Below are 10,993 nucleotides of genomic sequence, written 5' to 3' on the forward strand. Positions count from 1 at the left end.
ACAGTAGACAGATCAAACTTCAGAGGTGGACTCCTCTCGTGTATAGGACCAGCCCTTTATGATTCCTGTCTGCAACTGATCAGCTCTTGGAGCCATCTTGGTTCAGCACGGACGCACACCGTGGCAGGCCCCGTCAAAGTTTCTCCAGGAACTTTCTAGTTATTATTATTATTATTATTATTTCTATTTCTGCCTCTGAGCTTCTCCTTCCGTCATCTCTGGGTCTGAACCTCCAACTGAAGCTGGAGCTCCAAAAATTGCCTCATTGTTTTGACTCAAACACAATAAAACTAAATTTAACACCAAACACATCATACTACACCCTAACTATAAAATCCAAACACGATAAATATCACAAAACTCATAAGTCACTCCCGCACTCGCTTTTTTTTTTTTTTTTTTGGCTCTGCCGAACTTCCTTTTATTTTTGCACTTCTTTCTTCTTCTCCCTGAAGATTTTTGGTCACTTGACATATAACTTTGAGCCTCTGTCAGATAGGGGAGGGGTGGGTGTTTTTCATTCGGCTGGGTTGGGGTGAGATTGGACAAAACTGTATTCTGTATTCTTTTAGCTGCCTTTTTGGAGTCCATGAGCTCAGATGACACTTGTGCAGGATCTATTAGGAATACAGTTCTGGCTTCTGCATTGATGTACTGAAACAGACCGATAAAGGAAAGTGGCATAACAAAGAAAAATTTCATTAAAACTAATGTGAATATGTCCTGCTCTAACCAAACCATAAAATGAAAAAATATTTATTATAGAAAAAAAATCACAAACCAGCAAATTCCAGTGGTTGTTGTTCACCAGGACAAATGATAGAACTGCTTCATAGTTGTCAAAGTTTACCTGAAATGGCATTAAAAAATATTCAAAAATTTAATGCCAACCTATAAAGACAAACTTTAAGCACATGTCTCGCAATTAATCTTTCCCCACATGTCAGTATTTTCTTTTACTGACAATTTTTCTTTTCAATGAGAAGGTGTTATGAAAATGCTAAAATAATCAATACACTGTTTTACAAGTGTTAAGGTGCCAAACATTGCCTAGAAAAGGCTGTTGTGGGATGGGGTAAAGCTTGCAGTGATATTGATGTTAGTTATTAGGACACATACAAGGCATCAAATAAAATTACTTTGCTTAGATTAATGTGGGTGCAACTAGATCAGGGTTATTACTTCTATTTTATTAAATGATTGACTTTTTCATTACTCTAAAATCCAATATGTAGTGTCCAGTAAAGAAGTATTTTTACATGTGGAATTAATTATGTAATGTTGTCTAAAGAAGTTGTCCAGCCTTACTGCAATGTTCAGCTGCTCCTCATTTGGCTGGATAACCATCTGTGAAACTTATATTTGGAACTCGCACGGAAGTGAACAATTACATTAATTTTGTCAAGTGTTTCAATGTTTAAAACAGCCAAGTATTCTGTAAAACATGGCAATTCTTTCAGAAGACTCTTTTAAAACCAACTCAGCTGTTCATTCAAACCTTTTCAAAAATCTAAATCTTGGTCTTCTTTTTATCAACAAGCACACAGATTTGCCAAAAACACATTACATATGATTTCATATTAGAAGTAATTTTGTTGTCAATTTTGTAGCTCTGTGTAACTGATGTGTAACTGTGAAAATTATGTTCATTCTGTTCTTATAATGACATAATATAGCAACAAAGATATCCATTACCTTCGGTAAACTTTGCCGAGGAAGCTCAGTTCTGTCCCCGAACAAAATCACAACAGCCGAGTAGTGATTCAGGTTGTAGAAGGTGTCCATGACTCCCAATGCATGGACAGCCACATGAAGCAGGCTTTCAATGATCTGCACAAGGAATATCAGCGTTTCCACATATTAAACATGCCTCCAAAAGTCTTCTCATACAAATCTCAACATTTGTTTGTATTAATCTTGAAAATGAAGATGTTTTACAAATGACTGAAACAAACACATACCTCCCCTGTCAACCACTGATGTGGACGAAGAGTGCACAAATCAGAATGATGAATCACAATGCTCCGACCTTTAATTTGTGACGGAACAACTGCTACTACAACTTCTGTGTCCTTCTTTTTCCACAGCAAGGTTAACTGGAAATCAGATATACAAAGAAACAAATCAAAACATTTGAAAGTAATACAAAAAAATGTATATTTTACAACATTTAAATCATACTTTATGCTAACAGCCAGCCATAATAAAGAAAAAAGCAATACCAGACTGTAATACCTAGATGTCAGTTATGTTATCCCATGTTAACCACATTGTGAAATTTTGAAATGCAGGTTATTATTACTTGTTTACTTCTAATTAAATTTCAGAAATGAATATTACAAAATGTTTTTTAACATATAATTAAATTTAAAAAAAAAAGTAATTCTTGATGTCAAACTGAAATAGAGCCTCAAAGGTGAAACCTTACCTGTGATTCTTTCTTATTATCATCATCATCAGCTTTGGTGATTTGTTTTTTGGTGCCTTTGGAAGTTTTGGGATTGGGTAATGTCTTCGGGGGATTGAAATACTTGGATTTGGTCTTTGTCTAACCAGCAGAACTTTCCCTCTTGTTCCATTTTTCTTCGGGATCATCTGCCCGTTTGTTCGAAACTCTGACAGTTTGGTCCAGAAGTTTGTCTGGAAGACCATGCTGCATAACACGTTCAACATACCGACCTTGTAAAGATGCATACAATTTTGTGATAAAGTCTGCTGGTCTGAGGTACTTTTTTTTGGCCAAGATGTTCTTTTTTAACAAGCCAAACCACAGCTCCACATGGCAGTTTGTTTCTCTTGATTTGCTTGTTTTATTTGTTTCTGCAGATGTGGGTGTTTTGTACTGTGTTAAGTCGCCAAGTAACATACCGCTCCACAGTGGTATGATTCCCATGTAGTTCTTCACAAGCACATCAACTATCCCAGTACAGCAGTAATGATTTTCTGTGATCTCTGATTCCTTGGACAAAATGTCAACCTGAGCTTGGTCCCGTAAAACTTGGAAAGTCTTTGTAAATGGTGATTTAGCAATAATGCTGTTGCTTTTGTCACTTTTGTTGTGTTGTGCTTCTGCTGTATGCTGCCCATCTTCATCTTTCTCTGACTCTGACAGAATTTTTTTTTCCTGACCAGGTATTTTTTGTACAACACTCCCTGTGGCATCAAGGTGGAGGGTAACAGGTGATGAATTTCTTTGATGGTGGGCCAAAATCTGTAATCTAGTGTCTGTTTGTAAATGCACTGCAAAAGGGTCGATGTGAAGTTGTTGAAAATATCCCTTGGAGTTTGAATTAATGCTCGTTTCTTTAATCAGGTTTTGTGTTAACACGAGTTCAAGTATTATGTCATCGTGGAGTCTTGTACTCTTCTTTAATTCTGATGAAATTTTTCTTAACACATCTTTAGTGAGGCTTTTTGGAATGTGATTTCTTGGATTGGTGTCTGCCTCAACATTGAATAGTGAAGGCTCGCCGCAATTTCAACCTGGCAGACTCACCCAGCTGTCCGGCATCACTCATCAAGGATCCTCACTCCCAGCTGCCAAATCGCATCCAGGTGCAGGATATAAGGCTCCCGGTCCACGGCTCCTCCTGCTCGCCAGCCAAGTCTAGTGCTCAGCAAGTCTCGTGCTCAGCAAGTCTCGTGCTCAGCAAGTCTCGTGCTCAGCAAGCTTCGTACTCGACCAGCTCGCCTCTGTGGCCGCGCTTCTCCCCTCCGGCGATTCTTCCCCTCCTTCTCCACCTCTCCCCACTTGCGGCAAGAGAGCCAGGAAGAAGTCTCCGGGGCTGCCCCGGCTCCTCCAGCGCCCCTGCTCCACCTTCAGGGCCTTCCTTTACCAGACGCCGCCTCGATGCTCCTGCTCTAGCAGCTTCTCTGTCAGCTTCAATTTCCGGAGTTGCCCCCTCCCCACTTCGCAGCCCGTCCTTTGTCCCGCCCGTCCCGGATGCTCAGCAGCTCGCCACGGCTCTCATCTCCTCCATGGGCGTCCTCCATCGGTCCATCTGCAGCTCGATTCTGCGGCCGGCCTTACCGCCTTCGCCCGGCCTTCCACTTCGACTCCGCCGGGTCCACTCACCTCCCAGCTCCTCTCCGGGCCTTTCACCCTCGCCGATGCCTGTCCTGGCCCATCTTAGGGTAATATGTGGTGCTCCCTGTCTTTTCCATTTCTCTGATCTTGCTTTGCCCGCATTTCCACCGGCATTTTTTCCGAGGCCGGTCCCTGCTTCGTGGGTGGCGCAAGTTTAGCTCCTGTTCACTCTTTCGGATCATGGGTATGACCACATGCTAGCAGGAATAAAAACAACAGCGTTAGCTTACCCTGCAATGTTTATGCCGTCTGTCCCCCAGCTGAAGGCGCCGTAAAGCCTGAAATCTCCGGCAGATAACAGCTGTCCTACTCCGCGCAACAATCGCGGCATCCAGAGCATTTCTTCCACTGCGCCTCTCTTCCTGAAGTCTCAGGAGAATCCCCATAAGTTTAAAAATAAATAAATAAATAAAAATAAATAAAAAACAATCAGCAACAAAGCCAACGTTGTCCATAGGGCTTTCGTTGTTTACACAAGTTTTGGTTTATCTTTAGTACGATTTAGTCTTATTTAGTGTCTCATGTTTTAGATATGTTAAGCTCTATATTTTTGATATCGTTGTGTTTTACGACCGTATTTTTAGGTTCGCATGTCGTACAGCACTTTGTACTGCCCTGTTGCTGGAAAGTGCCATATAAATAAATTTGACTTGACTTAAAGGTTAACTTAATTTTTAATTTACTTTCCCTAGATATCTAAAGTATTCGTATTCTTTTCATGTTATATTTTGCTCCTCGCAGTGCTGTTGTTTCTAGGTTAGAGTTTTTATCCAATCAGAATTCAGCTTCCTTTCGTTGCTAGGCCGTATGAAATCAGCCCAGGCCTTCAGAATCATCAATGCTGGCATCCGTGCTCTGTAAGTGAACGGGCAAATGCGGTTGATGGATGGTTGCCATGGCCAATCACGTCAGGAGTAGGGTCAGTGGGGCCCTCTGGCTGGCCTCGAGTTGAGCGTGTCATTTGTGCGTCTTGTGATTGGATATGGATTCTTGCTAGTTGAGCCACGGCAGTGCTATGCTTATCATCCGTCACTCCCAGGACTTTTATTCGTTAAAAAATTTTAACCCTCAATGGCTGAAATAGAGCCATACGTTGATTTGGTTGCTTATATACTGGCAAGGCCGCATTCAAGACGAACCTTTCAAGAGAAGCTAGATCTCATTAAAGGAGGTCAGCCGACCCTGAGCTAGCTATCCTGTTCCAGAATGGATTTGTGTCGAAATAAGTGTTTTGGGGGACACAGCCGTTTTTTTTTTTGGCGCGCACAAACATTTAATCTGTTCTATGTAGTTTTGTCAGTAGCATACCCGATTTGTTTTAATTGCTGATGCGGGTTTGTCGTTTTTAAAATGTGCCGGATAATAGCTCCTTTTGTTCACAACTGAGGTGATGCAATGCCAAGTAGTGCTTAGTGTGTTTCTAATTACTCCCCAATCCTGATGTTATACATGCTGGCATAATGAAAAGTATTTATCGGCTAAGTTGGTCATCACTGAAGGCCTAAGTGTGATACGCACCGCCTGCCACTGGTAGACCAGGACTTCTGAATTGCAGCCCGTATAAAAGGGGCATATCTAGCCTCACGCCGCCTTTCCCTCCCCTTCCTCTACGTGCCACGTTCATGCTCTTGGCCAAGGCCAGCCGTTCATGCCTGCTCAGGCCCTCGTCTCCCCCAGGCTTCACTCCAAGATCCCGCAGGGGCAGCACTCTAATTTGGTCTCCCTGTTACTCCCCACTCCCGTCATCGACTGTCACGTCGCTTCCCTGTTCGATTTCAGCGCTGCGTTTTGCCTAGCCAGTCCCCGTCTCATCTAGGGCCTATCCATCGGTGAATTCCTGGCCACCCTCGGAGTCTTCAGAGACGCTATCTGTTCTGTTGACCCTGTCCGTCGGGCCGAACTAGTCTCCTTTCTCGCCCTAATTGCCGATCTCCACCTCAAATACGGCCTCTCTTTTTCCAGTATCATGAGGCTTTCCTCTAAGTCGCTCCCTTTCTGTCTCAGTCAGGCATCCGCTCGGTCTGGTCTGTTCGGCTCACCGAACTGCAGATCACATTGACCCACGTTACCCTGTGCCTCTCATGCTCAGCCGTCGGCCAGAATAGTGCCCTCTGCCCCTCTCTCCCACTTAGCCAGCCTCCCCCACTCCTTCGGCTAGCCCCTCCTCGCTCTGGCAGCCAATCCTTGGTCCGCCATGGCAGGAAAGGGGTCGCTCTTAATAATACCCCCATTGGCAATAATTTTAACCTCAGCATTTGCTCCTCTTAACCGCTCGTTTCTCCATTCGTGTAGCCATTGCAGGAAGCCAACCCAAAATGCGTCTGCCCCACCGGTCAAACCCCTGCAGGAGCCTTCGGGGATCAAAGCCTGAATCCTGGTTTAGCTTGCTGTCCGTCCAGAATGGCATTTCATTTCTCCGATGCCGTTGTCCTTTCGGCCGTCTCCTTGCAGTCCCGTATGGTCCCCGCCCTGTCCTCTGGTTTGTGTGTGTGTGTGTGTGTGTGTGTGTGTGTGGGGGGGGGTCCTCCAGGTCCTCTCGCCCTTCCTCCCGTAAGCCCTATTCTCTCGCCTGGCAATCATTCGCTAAATTCTGCGCAGCTGTTAAATCCCCTCAACCGCAGCATGGTTCCTTAAGGCCCCTAGGAAAACCTTAGCCCTAGGTGGCCTTCCTCCTCTTCAATTCTCCGAACACTCCTTCCGAATAGGGTCAGCCGTTCGGCAGCTCCTCAGAGCATCCCTCTGACTTCTCCTCAGCAGCTTGGCCACCGCTTTTGGCGGCCTACTCCTCCTACATCAGCCCAGTCCTCCCGTCCTTGCTAGCCACTCAATGCTCACTCATCTTACAAGTAAGCTCTCTCAGCACTAACTGGTGGTGGGTTCTCCATCTCTGTCCTTCTAATGCCCTTCCAATTTCAGCTCTCCTTCCAATTCCGGCCCTCCGCGGGCCCCCTAGCAGCAGCAGCAGCAGCCCTTCGCGGGCCCCTAGCAGCAGCCCTTCGCGGGCCCCTTGGCGGCGGCAGCCCTTCGCGGGCCTCTTAGCAGCAGCATCGCCAGCCTTTGCGGGCCCCTAGCAGCAGCATCAGCAGCCCTCCGCAGGCCCCTAGCAGCAGCAGCCCTTCGCGGGCCCCTAGCAGCAGCAGCAGCCCTTCGCGGGCCCCTTGGCGGCGGCAGCCCTTCGCGGGCCTCTTAGCAGCGGCAGCTCCTCGGAGGCCCCTAGCAGCCTGCTCCTCCTGCTCTCTCCTCCTGCTTCTCATCTCATCTCGGCCCCGGCACCTTTTTTGGAGGAAGACTACCCTAATCTCTCACCCTACTTCGATAATTCAAGCTCACAGCGGTTCTCTGCAAAATCGTCTTCTGCTGGGGCCCAAGCGCCAAAGACCTCTAGCCAATAAAACACTCTAATTGTCTTTATCTCTCTGTGTGAGTCTCTCCAGGTTGAAGTAGTATTTACTGACACCATCTGCTACAGCTTTGGCTATCTTACCTCTTTTTAAGTATTTTGATGGTCTGAATCTCTGTTCTTTTTTATGGTGTGTCACTGAACCAAGCCGTTTCACAATAAAAGAGATTTCGCTGTCAAATGGTTTAGGGATGTTCTTCTTTCTAAAAGTATAAATTGCATTGCATCCATTAAAGGTGCATTTGGCACGAGCAATAAAAAATGGACACTTTTTTTATGGCTGCTGCTGAGTTTCACGTGTTGATATTTAAAGGAAAGTGTACAATATGGATTTATTTTGTTGAATTGATCATATAATATCTCAGTCCAAGGGTGACATAATTGACTGTGGTGATGTTTGGGTTTGATTTTTTTCCACTCTTTTCTTATCATCTTTATTTTAAACTTACGGGAGCCTGCCTTGCATTGTCTGTAGTCACTTTTGCTGTGTTTGTTGTTTTTTTTTTTTGTCCATTGTCTTTTTTGGTTTTCTTCTAGATTTAGCACGTTTCTGGTAATCATTTCCATCCTCTGTTGTTTCCTCATTCCTTTCCTCTGTTGTTTCCTCATTCTGATCCTCTTTTGTTTCCTCTGTTGTTTCCTCATTCTGAGCCTCTTTTGTTTCCTCTGATGTTTCCTCATTCTGAGCCTCTTTTGTTTCCTCTGATGTTTCCTCATTCTGAGCATCTGTTCTTTCCTCTGTTGTTTCCTCGTTTTGAGCCTCTTTTGTTTCCTTATATCCTCTGTTGTTGTGAATCTGGCTGTTTTTTATTGACTTCTACTTTGTCCTGTGACGGCTCCCTGTCATCAGTGGTATTTTGTTCTGTGTCGTCAGAGTACGCATCTTGTGCTGTACTACTCTGTGTGTCCAAACATTCATGGGGCTGAAGAATTGCCTGACCTATTCTGTCCCTTTTTTTTTGATAGGTTTCTCCTTTGATTTTTTACCTTTTGCATTCACTGTTATATTGTCATTTTCATCATTATATCCTGTCTGCTGTTCTGACTGTGGTTGTTTTACATGGAATTTAGCTTTGTCCAATGACTGTTCACTGTCCTGCACGGTATTTTGTCCTGTATAGTAAACAGAATGTTCTTCTCCTGTACTACTCTGTGCTTGATTTTGGGTCCCACTGTCATTTCCACACATTGTCATTGTCACATTGCCCTTCTCACTGATTTGGCTACCTAACGAGAAACATATCCGAAATAACACATATTACTTGTACATTTTTATTATATATGTATGTTTAATACAAATCTTATGAGCCCCTATAAGGATACTGAAGGAAAACAGGAAAATTCTAATTAAAAATAAAAAATTCAACTTTATCCTGCACAACAAACAACATCTCTTTCTAACAGACATATTTTCCTTCTGGGTCCCTTTTGTTTATATATATTTATTCTTTTCATTTTGAATGAAATGGCTCTCCATATTTGGGGCACAAAAAATAAGCAAAGAATACTGTAACAACAGTGTAACTAGCAAAAACATTTTAAAATGTACCTGCATTAAGCACCTTTGTCCGAATCCCATGTCGATCTGCAGACCATATGACCTTCAGCCACTTTAAATAGTTTTTCTCATTCGTTTTAAAAAGAGAAAGAACAAGCGATAACCACTGGTCATGTGTTGGAACTGCCTCACTAAAACCCAAACAAATAAAACATTGAGCAATGGCATCACTACTGCCAGCTTTATCCCAAAGATTTGTATTTTTAAGTTTCATTCCTTTCTTGAAACGACCCATTTTTAGCGAGCAACACTTGACAAATGTTTTTTTTTTTTCCCCTAACACCGTTTTCTCTCTCTGGGGGGGATAAGAACAATGTCTTATAATTATTTCATGTAAAACCTTCAGTCAAAATTCTAAATGTCTTTGTCCTTAGGAAGGAAGAAAGGAGTCCACCACTGTCAAACATTAAAATTGGAGTTTAACACTTACTAAACACCCAAACAAAACCAACATAAATGAGTGTTGTAGGGCTTCTTCCTGAACACCTCCAGAAACCATCAAAGGGTTCCTAGAAGATGAAGAAAAGGAAAAATGTTTTGTTAACACATGGCATATACAGCAAATTAAACTGTCAATTAAAGACAGACAGGATGAGGAGGAAAGATGGAGAAAAGAAGCAAAAAGCACATACAGAAAACAGATTGTGTGTAAATGTGTAATCTTACCATTTTAGAAGTTCCACTGATAGTCCATCAGCTTACAAAAGAGAGTGGAGACATGTGGGTTCACTGCTGCCTTTTTCTTTTGTACCAGTCGTCCTGTTGTTTTTGATTTTACTGTTCCTTTTGCAGCTTTTGTTCACACTGATCTAAACAATAAAGAAAGGGTTCAAATGTTACAAAATGGACTGTGCTTCATGTGTCCAGAGTAGAAGAACAGTTTCACACTGATTTTGAGTCAGTGAGTCACATGACCTGGAAGCCATTGTAGAAAAATGATAAATTTTGACAAAAATATTATCTAAAAAATATAAAAAAGGGTTCAAATGGGATAAATTAGATTGTGCCTCATTTATATAATTTCGTAGCATGATTTACCAAAGGTTTTGTCCCAGTTAGTAAAACGACAAGAAATCTATCAATATTTGTTTTTCAGGAGCGAGGGGTTAGCAAAATTTATTGACGGTCCCTAAGTGAACCACCGCACGTGAGAGAAGGGGCCGGCAAAGAACGGCTGGCTGACATTAGCGCTCCTGTTTCGGGGCAGCCGTGAGCTAGACGCCGCTAACTCTGCGGAGCATGAATATCCAATATCCAATATCCATCTAATGCGCTGCAAATATGACGATGATTTTCAAAAAACAAATGTGTCACGAATAATTTATCATAACTCTGGTATTCCTTGGCCTATCGAGAAAATTTAAAAACTGGTGTAAAGCTTGAATTCCGGACTTTCGACACAAATCAAAACAAAGTCTCTGAGAGGGTGGATCTTTCCCGCTAGAGTGTTTTAAATCGGTCATGTGACTTGGACGCGCCGGTGCGTTAGTGGACTCAGAAGAGTTAAGAAAACCTGTAGGGATCTGGAGTTTTAGCCCCGCCTTGGGGCGGCACCTCCAGTGTTCTACTTTCACAGGTGATCCAGATTCAGGATAATGAGGACTGCCAGTACTTAAGCCTCCAGTTGAGACCAGACCTTCGCTGGAGCATCGAACCTCCTGGGTTAGATTCGCAGCCACCGTTTCTAACCAAAGTCTTGGTAAAGTATTGACTACGTTTTCTATGCACCTTGTCTTTAGATACCTAGCCACTGTGAGGATCTGGGGTTTGGCTCCACCTTCTGGGTGGTGCCACTAATCATTGTCCACAGGTGTTCCTCATACCACTGACGAGACCATACTGGATTTAAACAGCAGGCTGTGATCACACCTTCGCTGGAGCATCGAACCTACTGGGTTAGATTCTCCGCCTTAGTGTCTAACCTGAGACCTTGCTCCTTGTGTTAACT

Source organism: Kryptolebias marmoratus, linkage group LG17, assembly GCF_001649575.2.
Source record: "Kryptolebias marmoratus isolate JLee-2015 linkage group LG17, ASM164957v2, whole genome shotgun sequence".
NCBI lineage: Eukaryota > Metazoa > Chordata > Actinopteri > Cyprinodontiformes > Rivulidae > Kryptolebias > Kryptolebias marmoratus.